We start from the raw sequence: 15,776 nt of genomic DNA, 5'->3' as shown, positions 1-15,776 counted from the left end.
AGAAAGCAAATTATTAGATTCACAAATATGTATCTTCTCTATCAGTTAACAGAGCGGATAGGAAAGGTTTCTTTCTGTCTCTTCCCTTAGTTTATTCCTGCTTGCCAAACCGGAAAGAAAACCACCACAACCACCACCACCAACAAAAACACCAAAGCACCAACAACAAAAACACCCCAAACCAACAAAATCAAATCAAATAAAAACAAACCAAAACAAAAAACAATAAAGTATCGAGATAACACTGCAAAGCAGAGAAATCATTCTAAAATCGGTTAAGAAATGTTTTTACTTTTTTTTTTCACTTGCTCCCTGTGTTGCCCGAATTACACTAATTCCCCCCGAATGAGAGAGAAGGCTTCCCTTCCTTTCTCCCTCTCTGTAATATTTTAGCGCTACCTGGGTTTTTTTTTTTGTTTGTTTGTTTTCTTTTTCAGTTGTCTGGGGAAAAATGATGTTTTTTCTTCTCTCATTTTGGTGCCACCAACTTTGAGGCTCCCCTGAGCACCTGGCAGCCCCCGCTGCACTTCGAAGGGGGCACCTCCCCGCCCCGGAGTCCTCTCTCGAAGGGGGAAGGTATCCTCAAAGGCAGGGAAGGCAGCACACATTTAACTGCCGCTAATAACTAACTCCTCTCTCGTGGGCTGTTAAAGGGATCGAGTTCCCTTCTGCGAAGGTAAATGCTTTGTTTTGTGTTAATTATTTGGGTTATTAAAAATAAGAAGAAATTGAAGATGCCCCTTTATTCTGAGCGGAGCGGGGGAGAACTACCGTCGGACGGGGAAATTGCCTTCTCGCTATTTTCTCGCTGCCCGAGGAAGCCAGAGAAACAGATTTGTCACCGGCAGCTAACAACCCTTTTCCACCCAGAAAAGTCAGGTCGTGGCTTTCTACCACGCGGAGATCACCGATCGAGCAGGACCTGGGCGCCAGGGGAAAAAGGGGAGGATTTGGGTGACTTTGGGGTGGATTTGGAATCTGGCCGTCTCCAGGACGACATCACAGTCCTGGCGAGGAGCAGGGCAGGGTGTCCAAACCCATCCCTCGCCTCCGACTTGGGAGGGAGCCCAGGAGAGCTCCAGTCTTCCCCCGGGCAGCCCTTTCCCTGCTTCCCCCGGGGGCTCCGGGGTTCGGGAGGTTCCCACAAGGTGCCAAAGTAGCCATTCACTTAAGGAGAGGATGGTTTGTGAACTACTCAGATGGGAGCACCTCCACATCTAACTTGTGTTTTATTTTGGTTTCATTTTCTTTCCTTTTTCTTCTTCCCAGTAATTTTACCATGTAGAAAACTATGGGGGTCCGGGTCCTTGAGATCCCGGGAGGTGAAGAAAGGGGATACCCTTCGGCCTGGTAGGAAGAACTCAAAACTTTCCCCATTGAACCATTCATGTCCTCAAGAAACCTTAATGGAAATGGAATAACGCATTTTTCAGCAACCTTTCCCAACCCGATTTATATCCGTTCACATTTTAATTTCGAGGTAGTCTCTACAGCTTCTTGTCCTTCAGCAAGGAAAATCAATTTTATTTCCTATTTATCAAACAGTCAAGATGTAAAAATTGAAGCAGGTTAAAGCACAATAAACATTAAAAAGTTAAAACATATGCATGCACGATATTAAAAAAGTTTTACACAAACTGGACATTTTTTCTACTGTTTATATCTGTCTGAACCAAAGGTACTTTTCCTTGTTTCCACTGACCAATACATTTCTCTTACCCAGAAGCATATCTCAGTGTCTTTGTGCTAGGTGCTTATGTGCTGTCTGGAGTTGTCTACACAGTGTGATTCTTGCTCAAAAATTCCTCATTTTCAGAATTCTGATTTTTTAGCTTGCATGATATTCTTAAAAGACTGGACATTGAAAAACCCAGAGCACAGATTTTCAAAGAAGCTGTAGTTTTAATATGCTCAGCTCTGAACATGCAGTCATGCATACCCAAGCTGCCATCCACCTCCCTTCAGTGATATCCCGCAGCCTCCCTGGGGAACATGTCTTGGACCATTTCGGTGGTCTCCAGCTATGTTCTTCGTTCTCATGTTAGTCCAGTCCTTGCTGCTGATAAATGCAATCAGGGAATAACTTTGATTTATGAAGCATAGCATGGGGGGAAGAAAAAAATATAAAAAAAAGATTCACAAAGCCAGAGTTATTCACTGCCACAATAGAAAGTTCTTCAAAAAAATGTTTAATTCATTCCCTTTGTCAAATTTCCTTCCAACGTTGCCCAGAACAGTTTCTTTATAGCAGAAGTAGACGATGAGCATACAGTTGAGAACACGCAGTAGGAGACTGTACCTCGCTAGTCATTTTCTTCCCATTTCCAAGATAGCATAGACTTTTCAATACCTGTGCCTAAATCATTTTATATTTGCCAGATGGAGAGGCAGATCTGAGTTTTCTCCTTGTGTAGCGTGTACACCACATCAGAGTACTCTTCTGACAGCTGGCAATTAATGTTGCCTTCCCACTGTCATTACGTACAACTTCTCCTGCTGACTAGTCACGTACTACAAAATATCAGGCAGAGCGGGATCATTTTATGAATGCCAGGACCAATAAATGCTGCTTTTTGGTACTCAGTGGTTGTTAGCAATGTTACCACCCGTACGACTTAATGAAATAATATATTTCTGTATCCAGGCCCCAACTATTAAAAACGGTGTGATATTGCCATCAGTGGCTTCACAGTTCATTCACTATTAAACTTGTCAGAAACACTATAGATTGTTGCACAAGAAAATAGATTAAGATGTAAATACTGTTTCCTCATGACTGGTTTACTGTAATAATTTCTTCTCTTGAGTTCACATATTTTTACTAAAAGTAGAAAAAATATAAAATACTGAAATATAAAAAATATATAATTTACTTAAAATTATATAAGTATACTTAAATATACTTAAAACATATAAAATACTTCTTCCTCATACCATAATATTGGTATCCAGACAAAGGGTTTTTATCTGTATTACCTCACCTTGGCCCCTACACTTCTTGGGTATAATATCCCAGGGATTTTAGACCTTGGCTGACACAATGCCTTTTCTGGCTATGCTGCAGGGAAGGAAATCTAGAACAGTTTCATCAGAAAAGAGTCAGAGCACTCCACAAGCTACATCCCTCCCTGTCTCTGCTAGAATATAAATCTTCAGTTATACGTTGTAATGAAACAAGCCATCCCATATGCGCTGGAACTAATTAAACCTGAATCACATGTTCCCAGCACGGGAGATGTGCCTTGAGAACAGCACAGCTCATTCATGAACACAAGCGGAGACTAGCACCTTCTTACACAGGCTAGTAGCTGGAATTACACGCCCCTGAAAAATGCTGAGCAAATGTTTTGGCTCCTGGCCTGTGTTAAGCCTCTCTTATTCTGCTTTTGTTCCTAATTATACTTGTTCTAAAGCTGGTCTGGGTTTGTCTTCTGGTGATACACATACTTCCTTTTGTTAGGTGGGCGTATCCCACCCTAAACCTGCAGTAGGTTATCCATATTGCTTGTGCTGGACTGCAGCAACTTACAGTTTGGGGTCTGGCACCAGGCAGGGCAAGTCCCATGTTGATAGGACTGTATGAAAGTTGTATTAACTGATTAGCCTCTAGTAGGATGGAGGAGGACTGACCTGCAGCAGCTTAGCCTTGGCAGACCAGATGTCTAAGAAGATCTCTGAACTCAACCTGAATGGACAAAAATACCTTTAATGCACCAGTTCTTTCTGGGAAGCAGGAAAAATGGATGCTGAGGCTTGTTATGCCACTAGCTTTTGAACTGAGGCCACCAGAGGACAAATATTATCCACGCTAGCAGAAAAGCAATATGAATAGAAACTGATGCAATTTTCACATGCAGATAATCACTTTAATCTCATTTTGCATGATTGTATTATTGTAAAGGGATTATACAGTATTGAAACTACAGCTATCCTCTAGCCTACATCATTTCTCAGAAGCCTTTAGTTGACAGAATTGCTGTATATAATAGTTATAGCTTATGATCATTTTACTTTGCCCATATGTTATTGATAGAACTCATCAGCCAGATGATGTTCTAAAAGCATACTGATAAACTGAAAACTGCATGCATACAAAATGTGACAGTGAAAAATAATAAACCTGTTACAGTGAGTGATCATAACAAAGCAATAGTTACATACAGTGAGACATGAAAGCCTTCAAGAAAGAGAAATTTACTGGGATTGTTTCCAGAATGTACAATTGAAAGTGGGCAGAGCAACAGAAGCTTAGTTTATCTCAGCAAGAAGTCAATAAATACCAGAGAAATCAAGGAGATGCTATTTGATATTTTTATACATTAGGATATCCTAGCTATACAACTCATTTACATCTCAGTTCCTGAGGACAAGTGGCACCAAAGGAGGGGTGAGAACCTCTCTGTGCTTTATAATCGATGAAGCTGCCAGCCTATTCTTGTGAGAGTATTCCTTCAGCAATACCCTTTTCCCTATCTTTCCTGCAACTCCTCTTTGCTATCTCCCATTTCACAGGAATTAAAATAAAAAATATCAGCTTCCTTCTTTTGCAAATTTGATATTTAAGTGTGAAGCACGCAAAAGACAGCACCATCCTGCTTCACCCCCTCTCCTTCCCCCCTGTGAATGAGTAGCAGCAAAGTTGCTCATGTACAAGTGCAGATATTGTAAAATACTACTTCACAGCCAAACGAAGTGAAGGCAACTGAACCTGTACTTGCCCTTAGCTGAAGGGCAGTGTCAAAACTTCATTTTCTTTTTGATTAATCATCAGATTAAGTAATTTAAAGGGAAGGAAAGTGATTCTGCTGAGTGACACTAATTTCAGTCTGATCCATTTTACAGTGTTGTAAAAACAATTATGTGCCTGGCACCCTCCAGAACATTGAACACTGTTCAATAACCATCAGATCTACTGAGATGAAACTGATACAGCTTGTTAGAGCATAAACTTATTGAAAATGTGCTTTGCAGCCAGATCAAGTGGACAGTAGCTTATTTTTGTAATATGAGCTTGGCTGGTTTTCCACAGAGTGAAAAGGTGCAGTTGCCAGTCTCTTTTGATCAGATATTTAAAGGATTATAATTCTCATTTAGGCATTTAATTGAAGCAATCTCACTTTTCAGAAATATTCACAACCCGGAGGACTATTTCTAAGGGGCTTTCAGAGGACTAAGCTTTCGTAACAGCTTGGACAGATTTTTAAGCATTTAGCAGTTATGTAGAAATGAGAAATGGCCATTTCCCATTTAAACTCTTGAATAACAAGTACGTTTCCAATGCACCTGCTCTCAAGGATATGCCATTCTGTCCTAACTCATTGGTCTGCGTCCTGCATGGCACACTGAAGGTCTTTCAGAAATCCAGTTCTTCTGATAGTAACTGCTTTGATTTGCAGTTTCCTGACTACATTTACAAATCTGGCCATTTTAATACCTAACTGATACCACTGTTGAAGCAAAAAGGAAAGAATTAGTTCTGTACCCCTTTTCTTTTTTCACAGTGGCACAAGACAATGAAGAACCATACAGCTTGCAAACAGCCTTTTGTAGACACAGAACCTCTTATATTTGAAATAGATGACTTAGAAAAATAACTGTGTGGAGCTCATTTTTCCAGAATTAAAAGGCAAGAGCTGACTGAGGGACTGAATGTATCCTACAACACCATGGAGGTTCATTATCAACTCTGAATTGGTCAGAACAAGGCTGTAGAAATGAATGTTATGGGATCTCTCATTGCCTAAGAGTCAGAAAGAGCTAAAACCACTAAGGGGTATCTTTGCTATCTGATCCAAGCCTGTGCTGTTAATAGCTGAAGCAGGAACCAAAACCAGGTTATTATCTACTCCATATTGGAGAGGATAAGAGACTTGGTTCTGTTCCTCACTCAGTGGATTACAGAAAAAGTTAGAGGTCCAACAACACAGATGAGCACCTCTGCCAACTTGCATCAAAATCAGTGCCTCAGTTTCCCTACCCACAATACTGTCATAGCCATATTCTCCCAACCTATTGGTGATACTTTGTATAGACAGTGTTTCTAATATGCCCTACTTTATTTCTGCATGGACATTTGGTTCCAGAACTGAAGGATACGAGGAAGAGATACTAATTGCCTTGATCGCTGCTCCTCAAGCCTGTTTTACATAGCTGTTGTTCAGAATGCCTTTAGTTATTATGTTGAATTAGTGCTCCTCCCTTCTCCTTTACACTTAAACTTTCTTCCAGTGTTTAGAAGGTTTCTGGAAAAAAACAAAATTTATCCTTCCACCTTTTCTGTAGGCAGATCTCCTTTCAACTGAAAAATCCCTCTATCTTCTACTACATGGGCACAAGACAGTGGATCATTGCACCAAGAACCCAGCTACTACAAAAATGCTGGGAGGCAACTCATGATCACTTTCCAGGCTTATACAACCACATACCTCTCTTCCCACAGTGAACTGATTAAATATGTACAAAGTATGTGGTAGTTTCCAATACATTGTACTCTATTTTTATATTGGAAGTAGACCAGTCTTGGGATGGGTAGCCTAATTTCTAATAAAACTTCTATTAAAATATATTAAAAGATTAATATTTTATAGGCATCTTGCGTTAGAATGGTCCTCCTTGAAACGCAGACTCACCTGTCTCACAAAGCCAAATATCTTGCATAGGCTAAATTCATTCTTGATGAAATGGAGAGTATCCACTCAGTCTATGTTACAAAGTTGGCTACTATTAAAAAATTAAAAAAGTGAGGATGAGACACTGATTACCTTTTAATTTTGTTTCATGTTAGAATTCTGCAAGGCAGAGCTAATGCTGAGGTTCTAATTCCTTCCCCAGTCAGCTGCTCGTTCCCCACATTCCCTCAATGACTACCCACTGCAAATAAAAACAATTGAACAGGGAACAACTTAACAGTGTCTGTAGCTACATCTAAAGGAGATCTGCAAAGTGCTATTGTTAAAAATTACAACCAAAAAAATAAAAAGCCCAGGTCATTTTTTCAGTATTTTTATAACATCATTCCACAGATGAATTTTGTAGCATGAGTACTGAACACCAAACTGATATAATTAACAGAGCAGGAAGCTCTGGACACAGGGATTAAGATCAGGTAGAATGAGACACTGGGTTATATTTGTTCAGTTGCTAGTAGAAGAAACACGAAGCCATAGCCTTAAGTCTTTCTTTTATTAGGGCAGATGTTGTTAAGTACTTTGGACAAGGACGGTGCTTCCTCATCTGCTAAAAAGTGTGCATAAAATAAAATAATTAATGATAAAACCGATTTGCTTGTTCTTGACCGACCACAAATATTTGCAACTTACAAGTGAGACAGAATGACAGATCTATGCATAACTTCAACAGACCTGTGTGTTATCTAATAAGCATTACTTACATTTCCTATCTTTAAGCCCCAGCGGCAGCCATTCCATTACTCATCCACTCACCTTACCGCAGTTTTCTGGATAACCAGAGGATCTGTAGTGAGTATTAATACGAATAATCAACATTTTTGTTAATACATAGTAAATGAATGTATATTTACTGAAATTGAGCTTGAAAAAGAAATTACCCTATCAAATGAAGCAATTTGTGAGATATATGAGGTCTTTTTGCCTCTAATCAGATGAAAACTAGGCCAAGGAAGGGCATACTTATAAGTAGTTGAGTGCTCTCTTAACAGAGTTAAGTGCAAAATGAACAACTCCCAATGGAACAATATAAACAAGCCCTTCCAAACCCCCATACTTACAGGATGACAGTTGTTCTTCATTTTGGCCTCTATCCTTTACTCTTTGTGAGACTGAGAAGTGAAACCCTAATATACCACATTACTGTATTTGGTTTTATATTCTTTAGTCTTATGAAGAATAATAGACGTGCGTATTCTTTTTATACATATCTTGCCTTGTAAATAGATTTATTTATTTTTTAATATCTTCACCACAGACTGAAGCTTTAAACAACCTAACTCAAATTCTGGAAACAGTAAAGCCAGGACCAGCCATGCACATGCGTGATCATTTGTCAGTGAAATAAATTAAAGATAGCTCAGCTATCACCACACAATGGGGTTCCTAAATTAGGTTGCTCCTCCATGCTATAAACCTCCATGCAGAGAAGTACTTCTTTATCATTTTAGTGGTACTTGCTTATCATCTTGAATTGCCTATGTACTATTGCTCATAAAGACATTGGAGTTTGAGAATGACTACTCCATTTTACTACTGTAAGACTGCAGAACAGATACATGCTTTGGAAGTGGACTAAAATCATTTGATGAAAGTCAAAAAATCCATCCCTGCTGGCTTGTGACACTTCTCCCATGGATTCTATTAAACCTGTGCTTTGCGCTACTGAATAACTTGCATATGAACACAATCCATTCCTGGTTTCAACTTACTGTAATACACAAAGCTGAATTTTAGACAGACATAATTTGCTTGATGAGCTATTCAGTTGCCGGTGATTTAAGGACAGCAAACTCTCAGAGAAGAGCATGGAAGATTGCTGGATGCAATACATTTCATCCATCCTGTTTTAACTTCCCTAGTTTGCTTAAGTTCAGATGCTACATTATATTTGTCCTGTACTGCCTCCAATGACATGATGGTCAAAAAAAAACCCATCAGAAGTTAGCACCTTCTTTGTCAAGGTTTTCCCTTCTAACTATAGCTTCTACCAAGTCAATGCATCATTTCTGAGACAGTTATCGTATGCTGAATATTGCTGATTAATCATCTCATGCGCAAATCAAAGTGGTTCCCCCTTAGCAGTGTTCAATCCTTCATTCCTAAACAATTTTTACGTTAAAATTAGGAATCGTTTGCTCTTTTGACAGTTTGCCTTAGCATCTGTAAATAGTCTTCTAAGGATACAATACTGAACCAGAGGAAGAAAAATCACCTGCTAACTCACATTGCTCCTACAGTCTGAAGTCAAACCTAGCAAGAGATCAGGACCACTGAAATGTACCAGTCTTCACTGAATGCACTTCACTCCTGGATGGCTAGTGCCTATTATTTGCAGAATACTTCTGGAAGGTGATAGTTCTTGGCCAGATAGATATTACCACATAGTTTCTCCTTCTCCTCTTTTTTTTGTCTTCAAATTTATTTGTGGCTTCCACTGTTTGTAACTTAGCGCACACAATACCATTTTTTGCATCAAATAACTAGTATGCTGCTGTCACAAGCCATTTAGCATTTTCATAAGGAGATTAATGTTTTAGAGGACCAGGAAAAACAAAACAAAACACAACAAAACAAAACACTGTGAATATAGTCCTCTGAGTGTTTTTCACTTGCTAATCTGACTTCCTCATGTGCCTGTCTCAAACAGCATATAAATTAAATTCATATGTAGTTTGAAGTTTACCTAGAACACGGTAGGTATATTGTATTAGAAAGTTAGATATTTTATAGGTGACAGTTGCATGGAGCCATGTTGGGGGATGTACTATGCTTGTCTGTCCCCGTGTCTATGGGTCTGAGGTAACAGGAAAACTGTAGTTTTTCTGTTGGTTTCACCAAGGACTTTTGAACAAGTCACTTGAGCTGAAAAAGATGCCTTCTTATCCAGCATGTTCTTTACATTCCTCAAATCAACAACAAAAAAAAGCAGTGAAACCATCTGTTTTTGTTTGTTTGTTTTTTTGTTTGTTTTATATATGGCAAAGAGGGAACTAACAAGTGACACACTCAGTTTGAAATTATGGCCTGAGATTGAACGTAGAGTTGATGTCAATCTAGTATTTGCTAGGTGTAGAAGAGGAGGAACTGGTATTAACTTACTGTCCTCTGAGAACCACAGGCTACACCCTCCATTAGCAGGTAAATCCCACATTGGGTAATGGCTAACTCTGAAATACTTCTGTATGCAAAGAACTTGAGTGAAGCTGTCCACAACGGTGAGGACTCCTGCAGGCAAGAAATGTTCTATGCATGTGTCCTGGAGCACAATTCAAGCTGTTTTCACACTGATTCAGTGTAGTCTATCCCCCCCTGCCGGTCACCCATGAGCCATTCTTCTCTGGGAACTCTGCAGGAGATCCTACAGAGGATAACCAGAACAATTCGAAACTGGTGTTAAAACAGAGACTAATGACAGCAACCAACAGGCTGAAAAAGAGACCAGTTAATACATGAACATATTTCAGCAGCAAGTAGACACTTTTATCAGGGTTCTTACCTCAAGCAATTAGGGCTTGAATTTTTGAATCAAGATAACATCAAACCTCTGTATTTCAAATAGACCACTACCCCAATGTAATTAGGGAGGCAGATGCGATAGTTGTGTTTCATAATAGAATGTGCTGATCTCAATGTTTTAACAGTAGTATCTGCTAATATCTGGCCACATTTGGTAGGTATCACAGCCACGTTTCTGCATAGAGTTATTAAAAGTGGACAGTTTCCTAGAAATGGTGAAACACTGGAAACTTTGCTAACACAAATACAGCTGAACTGGTGTATTTCTACCCCAATATTGCAATAGATCAATCTGTATACAGCTTCTTTATACCACTAAAACCGCATTCATGCCTTGAAACTTCAATTGCACAAACTATTACTGAGTTACAGCAATCTCTTTTCCTAGTGCAGAAAAGACTTTTGGGAAGCACTGAGTTGGACTCAATGATTTTTTTGGGCCCTTCCAACTTGGGATATTCTAAGACTATAATTCTAAGGCAAATGGAAAGAAGAAACCTATACTCCTGGATTGTCTTACAACTGTTAAGCCTCACAAAATCACAGCACTGCAGCTGAGAAGCTAGTACTGTTAAGAGTTTTGCTGCTATGAACAGATAACATTTAAATTTTACTAGCAAAGGATGAGATGTTAAGCAGAACTAGACAGATGCAAGGGATCTCACTACTTAGAAAGAAGGAAACAGAAGGAACATTTCAAGAGAAATGTGTGCAACAGGAAAAATATGATGTCTAGGTAAACTAATGTAAAACTGCCTATCACAGCAAACAATGATAATAAATACACCGAAGATGTGAAGATGTAGAGCTGTTGCTGCACAATGATCTAGAATTACAAGCAAAGTTTGGAGCAATATCTCATTAGACAAATCCATATAGCTAGGTAAGCATTTAGTCTCAAGAGAAAAACTGAAACAAATCCAGTGTTGCTGTCAAGCCTGAGTCCTAACTCCCCTTTGCAAAGTTTTCCTCCCTGCTTTCGGTGTCCAATTCTGTAACTCTTCTGAGTTTCTTCACTTGATTAATTCAACAGCAAAAAATATGCTGCATTGGGGAAACACAAAGAAATACTCTGAAGACCTAAATCAAGCATATGAATATGTGCCAGAAAAAGTAAATAATACCCTCTCTGAGAGTAGCTTAGAAACGTTTTCTCCTTTTTACTTCTTACCACCAGTGTCGTCTTCTTTAGCAGAATTAACACTGTTCTTGTTAATGGAATAATTTGTCAGATGCGAGCAAACATTATCTGTAAATGAATGAACAAGATACAGGGTTAGAAAGGTATTAGCCTCCTCCCTTCTTCTCTACATGATCCTGATCACACTAGGTAATATACAAAGCATCTTAATTAAGCACAGAAGATTTAATGGCACTGAGTATGATCAGCTCTATACTGATCCCATTACTCTAAAGAACACAATAAATGAGGCTCAACAGCTTCAATTTCACTACACTGCAATCTCATCAGCATTCCAATTCCATAACTTCTAAGAAATCAGCGGTTTCAATTGAAGATAACCCTCTTCCTCAGTCAGGTCCCGTTCTAAAATTACTTACTAGTAGAGTTAATTCTGTGTTAGAATGATCCAGAACTACATACCAGAACCTTTTCCAGCCATCAACTAAACCATGACTTCTTTTTATAAAGAAGAAAAAGAAAATATCTTATCATGTAGGCAATTTTTTTTTCCTTCCAGAGTTTAATTTCTTATTACTACCTTTTTTTCCCCACAATAATATTTCATAAAAAAAAGTACCAAAATTATGCAAAAGGTCAATTAGATATGTATTTATAGAAGTATTAATAGGCCTAAAACTTGTATTCAGCATGGATCTGGATAATATAACACATGCTGTATTCTACTAGAGAATCTGCTCAAATATTTCATGCATAATTTTATTTATGGTACTCAGATGCTACAAAGCCAAGTTACTAGCATTTATAAAGTGCTTGGATATTCTCAAGAGAATGATATTTTGGAGTCAAACCATTATGGTTTCTCTGTATTTCTGGTTGCAATGTATTGAACTGTCATTAACTTCTGCTAATAGGCTTGTTTACTTATGAAGCTATTATGCAAAGGGTCAGAGAATGCTGAAACAGCAAAATGTGTAAGGTATTATAGGCAAATTATAGGCAAACATCCTCAGAGTTTCACAGGACGTCACCAGCACGTAAATCTTCAGATCAAACTTATATCTACCAATCATAAAAGTCTGGGAAGGAGAACATGAAACCAATATGCTTCTAAACTTGCTTGAAACACATGAACAACACTGGTAACTCATTAAGCACTGGAACAGAGGTTATAAGCCTAGTTAAATGTCTCCACTGAACTCTTTCCTATTTCAGATATGCTTCCAGCATGGTCTAGCCCTGCTAATACAGAGCTAGGAAAGATATTGTAAATGTCTATTACTGGGGCTTATGCCCCTAACGCTGACCAGACTAGAGCTTGGGTCTGCACCACAGCAAGTGTTCTCACCTGATTTAAAGCCTTAGCTATTCTTCATGCAACTCACTATGTGTTTGAAATTCACTTCAAGCATGAATGTTTGAAGGAATGAAACACTAACAACATAAAAGGAGCCTATGGGTCAGTCTAGCCAATCTCCTGCTCAAGAGGATCTGATTTCCTACTTTATTTTTCAACAAGCCAGAGGCTCCACTTGCCCTCCCTTCTATTGCTTTTTTCAGATTTCCATAGAGTTTCATTCTTTCCTTGATACACTCCCTAAAAAACAGCAATAAAGTCAATGCAAAGTCAAGCAAATTTAGCCCTTAAAATAAAGTGCGTCTAAATGTGAACAATAAACCAGAGTAAATTAAGGTTCTTCCTCTAAAATTATTAGAAGTCCAAACAACTAGAGGCTTCCTGAGGTTTGCATATTAGACTTCATTAGGAACATGACTTAAAGTATCAATTAAAAACACTTTGGTGAGAGAATGCTAGGAACTGCACAACAGGGCTTAACCAGACTCATGAAAAATGAGTATTGCTTAAGTGCTCATTCACTCATGAGGGATAAACTTTTCCCTGTCCAATTTGTCTATCCTGAATAGCCTGAATTCTTGTCAAGGTGATTCCATCTCAAAATATTAGAGGCCATTTCTGAACAAGAGTTTACGCAGTAACATGTAAAGTAGACATTTTTCTTTTGACAGTGATGAATTCTTTTGACAGTGATGAATCTGAAGAAAATGACCAGTGAATGCTATTGATGGCTGACTGACCACATCAAAGCAAGGCTAAACTGGATATTAAAACAGTAGCTCAGTGACAGAACAGCAATCTTGAAACATGGAATGGAGCGGTTACCCTTGAGATGTAGACCTGGCAGATCCTATCCTGCCCAGGTTTTGTCCTTCTCAGTTTTGGTGATGAAGATGCTTCTCCAGTGACAGCCAAAGTCCAGTTTGCAGATATAAGTCTGTGTTTCCTTGCTATGCTATTGGCCTGCAAATTGTCGTAACTATGAGGAGGGAAACAGAATAGACTCTTTAAAAGTTATGAAATAATTGCATTAAAGCTGCTTTCTAAGGTAGACTTTCTAGACCTAGTTTTTCAATCTTTTGCAACTTACTGTAACAGCAAAATAGGACTGTAAGGCACTTATAATGGTGAAGAATCAGGACAACCTTCCCTCCGCTCTCCACACTTAGAAAAGTTTTAAGTGACAATTGGTTATTTTTCCGTATTTATTTCCCAGTAGTTTAACATAAACAGAACTATGTGCTCTCCTCTAGCACAGAATATTAATCTTTGTCTAGTTCAGGAAAGGTTTCTACTGTTATGCTGGAAGTTCACAGAATCATAGAATAGCTTGGGTTGGAAGGGACCTTAAAGACCATCTAGTTCCAATCCTCCTGCCATGAACAGGGATGCCACCCACTAGATCAGGTTGCCCAGGGCCCCATCCAGCCTAGTCTTGAACAATTCCAGGGATGGGGAATCCACAACTTCTCTGGGCAACCTGTTCCAGTGCCTCACCACCCTCCGAGTGATGAATTCCCTCCTAACATCTAATCTAAATCACCCCTCTTTTAGTTTAAAACCATTCCCCCTTGTCCTATCGTCTGCCTTATCAAAAAGTTGCTCTCCATCTTTTTATAAGTAGTATATATACTTTCTATATACTACTACTTTCTATATATACTTTCTATATACTACTTTATAAGTAGTATACAACTTTCCTTTTAAGTATTGAAAAAGCTGCAATGAGGTCACGGCAGAGGCTTCTCTTTTTCAGGATGAACATCCCCAGCTCTCTCACCCTTTCTTCATAGGACTCCTATGAAGTTTCTTCATAGGAGCTCTAAGAAGTTTATTAAGATAGCACTTAATAAAATGCAAATAAGAAATTAAATCAGACAGGAAAAAATAACTGTGCCAAGAAAGTCAGGCTTTAGAATTTACTCTGCAGAAAGACACCAGCTTTACCACCCTGCTCTTGTTCCTAGCCAGGAACTCTTTTCTACAGATCTCACTGCTTCCATGAAAGCAGCTAATTTTCTGGGTAAAGAAACAAGGAAAAACCAAACCAAACCAACCAACCAAACAAAAATAAAACAACAAACAACAATAAAAACACAAAACCCACCTGTATCTTGATCGTGGTTTTTTTTTTTCACAGTCAGAAAGGGACCATCATACATATAAAAAACACACTATCCAGCTCGCGTTCATAAAGACTTGATTAGACTTGATTTTTCATTTCCATTAACCAATCTGTTGAGATGGTATAGCCTGTCCAGTATGCTGTCCACTCCTCATTATCTGTTGCTCCCCAAAAGCCATACCATCTAGCAGCTCCATGCACTACATCACAAAGCAGAAGCAGTTTCAAGAGAATGAATATTTGCAATTTCAGACTTTGTCTTCTGAGGGAGATGTATCATCACCTTTCAGTTAGACCTCGGCAATAAATCAAGGTGGATTGCTTCTGTTTGTTGTGGATGTATTATTTACTAACTGCCTGTTTTAGATGTCAATCTGAGCAATTAGTCATAAATGACTACCAAGACAATTTCTTGCTGTTTCAGAAGCTTCATAGTAGCCAGCAATAACTGCTAGAACAAACAGTTCCATTGATATTCCTGGTGAGTGGTGAAAAACAAAGATTCCTGGAATATGAGCCTGAATAATGCTTTATTTGAATTGGGAACGGAGCCATTTGTAGTGCTTCTTCATGTTCTGCACGCAAGGCATGAGTCCAGAAAGTGCTGGCATGAACTCACAGGCGTATTAAGTTTTGACTTCTTGCCTAGCTTCAGTCATTATGAGAGAAATATGTATAATGCTCACAAGCTACTCCTTTAAAAAGATTAAACATTAGGGACAGCGAACACTTGCAAAGACCAAGTGTTAGAACAACAGAGGACACTCTGGGGGCAATAAAGAAATATTTGGCTAATGACTGGTTGTGTATGGCTGCAGCGAACTGCATCAGGAGGGGAATTTTGAGACACTGCCAAACTCCGCAAAGCCAGACACGGAAGCTTTTGACATGCAACATTCCACACGGCATTTTAAAACCATGCCGCGACCCCCGCACAAACGTCGGCTC

The 15,776-nt window shown here is 38.9% G+C and overlaps 1 long non-coding RNA gene across 4 annotated transcripts; it reads right to left on the bottom strand.

Annotated features, from left to right (window-relative positions):
• Positions 1-2: 2 nt before the first annotated feature.
• Positions 3-14,946, bottom strand: LOC308181604. Of its 4 annotated transcripts, none has more exons than XR_013941514.1 (3): positions 14,811-14,946; positions 13,529-13,682; positions 3-11,454 (listed from the first exon to the last, which is right to left on the bottom strand). It is a non-coding gene; the product is annotated as an uncharacterized lncRNA (long non-coding RNA). The 4 variants fall into 4 exon arrangements; XR_013941515.1 differs by lacking the exon at positions 14,811-14,946 and having other exon boundaries at positions 3-6,242; positions 6,630-11,454; positions 13,529-13,668; XR_013941516.1 differs by lacking the exon at positions 14,811-14,946 and having other exon boundaries at positions 3-2,821; positions 6,630-11,454; positions 13,529-13,668.
• Positions 14,947-15,776: the final 830 nt, after the last annotated feature.

This window comes from Anser brachyrhynchus, assembly GCF_964034855.1.
Source record: "Anser brachyrhynchus genome assembly, chromosome: 22".
Lineage (NCBI taxonomy): Eukaryota > Metazoa > Chordata > Aves > Anseriformes > Anatidae > Anser > Anser brachyrhynchus.
This window is presented reverse-complemented; position numbering and strand designations above follow the sequence as displayed.